General features: G+C 44.0%; 1 long non-coding RNA gene across 1 annotated transcript; it reads left to right on the forward strand.

Moving 5' to 3' along the window:
- Positions 1 to 316: 316 nt before the first annotated feature.
- Positions 317 to 2,441, forward strand: LOC132463671 (uncharacterized). The gene is made up of 4 exons (XR_009527107.1): positions 317 to 402; positions 507 to 530; positions 796 to 818; positions 2,182 to 2,441. It is a non-coding gene; the product is annotated as an uncharacterized LOC132463671 (long non-coding RNA).
- The last annotated feature ends 337 nt before the right edge of the window (positions 2,442 to 2,778 follow it).

The raw sequence follows: 2,778 nt of genomic DNA on the forward strand, positions 1-2,778 counted from the left end.
TTGAACGTGTACTGCTCTGCCATTTTCAAGAACCCACCCAGTGAACGCAGAGGATTGTGGGTAGTTTTGGCTCGTCTAGGATGCAGCGATGCATCCTTGAAAAATCTCGGAATTCTCAAAAACAAAGGACGCAAAAATGGCGCGGCTTTCGAGTGTCCTCAACATTGGAACAGTGCTTGTCGGCGTTCTATGACGTAGCGTCCTTAAAAGGGCGGCCGTTGAGCATGCTTCCTTGACATTGGGAAACAGCCTAAGGCTAGGGCAGGCTGCACACCTGTTGCTCGTTGACCAATCAGTGATCAACAGGTTGAACCAGCCATCAGAACAGGGCGACCGTCTCCTCTATAAATAGTGCCCTTTCCCTCTCTGACTTCTTCTTTCTGCTGCTCTCATCGCTCAGAGGTACGTGACCAAATGTCTCCAGGTCCTCAACAGAATCAGACTCAATCCTCCAGACATAACAATTGTCTGCAGTCTCTAATAATGTGTTCGTCTTCCTTCCTCAGACCTACCACACCATGAGAGGCAAGGTAAGCCATCCAAAGGAATGCATTATTTTGTGTTTTACCTGAAATGGTTCTTTATTTTTACTTCATACTCGGCCTGTAGTTTACATTATTGATACTTGGGCAGATCTTTGACTCTTTCCCCTGTTTGTGGTATTAATGTCAGTTACAAGAAGCCAACAATTATGTTAGATTAGTAGGTCTTTTTGGATCAAATAATCTGCCATCTGCCAAATGTAAAATGTGTCACTGGGGGGTGTTGATGATGACGTGTATTTTTCTTTTTCAGTGGAAGAAGAAGCGTATGCGTAGGTAAGAAAGTTTTGACACTGACTAATATCCTATAAACCAAAACCACTCATCTTGAATCTTGATGTGAGAAACCGTCAATGGGTTTCAATAAACTCTTGGATTCCAACAGTTTGCTCCGTTTATATAAAGTGTGCTCAGCCACAGCAACATTAGTGTTCTTCCTGAACAGTGTCTATTGATTCCGGTTTCGCCGCATCCTGTGAAGCGCATGTCTAGGCATGTAATATCAGAGGGCTAGCATCCATAAGGGCTAGCATCAATGTTGTCCGATGTTGCTGACTATTGAGTGGCTGGTTGTTCTACAGTTGGGTCTTTGCATGATTGACGTAAACTGTTTTCAGTTTAGTGTGAGCAATCTACTGATCGCTGTGCATAAAGCCAGACCTTATTGTTAATGTCACTAGGACATGTAAAGGTCTGTACCAGGATAGTTCAACTAGACCCTCTTACACTTACTGTATGTTGTACGTTCTTGCACTTGGCAACAGTACTTGGCAATGTGTAAGATCTTATCCTAGCTATCTCAGGGAATGGGTTAACCTAGCGATTGCAAATGCTTGGTACTTGGTTCTATGGGCATCCATACTGTAACAATGGAGATATATGATTGTTTATCCTTCTGACAAATGTACTTGTTGTAATTCTCTTTGGATAGAAACGTCTGCTAAATATAACTGAAGGACGTGTATAGTAGAAACCAGTGTACAGTATTCTTGTCCCTGGTATGACCGGAGCACTCATAACTAGTGCTGAGTGACACCTGCCTGTTGGAGATGTCCCTACTGAGTAAGGCTTCAAGTGCTACTCTTAAACGTTGGGGCTTGCAGGTAAATGTGTAATACGTTAAGGGCAGGACCACTCATCTGGGACCTTGCGTCGCATCTCACCCATTCATTGACTATTTCACTCCGTCCCTAAGTTTCTGACATCGCTGATTGTCCTCACTCACCTTAATTGTTTTCACCTTCCTTTAACATTCCTCTCCTAGTGGAATTAGGCAGCGTGTTTCCCTTCCTCTGTGCCCGTTCGTCTTTGTTCAAGCGTCCCAGCATTTTCCGAGTGATATTTACGGTTCCTGGTTTTCTGATTCCTGCCCATTTGCTCCCGACTACGACTTTCCCATCTCCCTTCCAGATGTCTGCCTGATCTCCAACTGATTTCCTGTGTACCGACCTATCGACTAGTAAAGCCCAGTCATTCTACCCAGACTTCTGCCTCCCGACTCGTGCTATTGAGTAATATTCCCTCTGCTGCTCCCCCAGCCATTCCACCTTGTCTCAATCTCCCATCCCTGTTCCCCTGCTGCTCCCCAGCCGTTGCAACTTGTGTCTTAGTCTCTTATCCCTATTCTTTGTTTCAACAGACTGAAGCGTAAGAGGAGGAAGATGAGGCAAAGATCAAAGTAGACGCTGGTCCCAGCAGCAGCGGTGTTCCTGTGTGGTGATGCGCTGAGTGGCCAGGAGTCCACAGCAGCCTGGAGCCGATCTTAAAGAGGATAATGCCCAGTGCTGGATGACACCCTGATCCTTGACCAGCGGCTGTAGATCTCTGGGACAAACCATATCTTTACAGCAGAACCAGTGCTGTTTAACGCAATAATAAATGATGGTTACCACAACTTAATTTGTCATGCTTGGTCGTTAAGGTGGATGTCAAATTACATTTATTGGTGATTAACTGGTTGTACTATGCACAAATGATTAATGACTATAATCCTACCGTTCCATATTACTCTGTTGCTTCATAAAAACATGCCTGCTCACCCTAGCGGGCAGTGTTCTAAATACTAGAAAATGCATTTCCTGCAGAAAAAGAGTATTGTATTTCTTAAGTGAGCCATTAAGAAACGTTAAATGGCTTAAATCGAGTAAAGGGATTTGAACAAAAGTCTAAATGGAGTAAACAATGTAAATATGCATACCATTAAGAAAAAGTAACTGGTTGGGAAAAAAAGTGCCCG

Source organism: Gadus macrocephalus, chromosome 8, assembly GCF_031168955.1.
Source record: "Gadus macrocephalus chromosome 8, ASM3116895v1".
Lineage (NCBI taxonomy): Eukaryota > Metazoa > Chordata > Actinopteri > Gadiformes > Gadidae > Gadus > Gadus macrocephalus.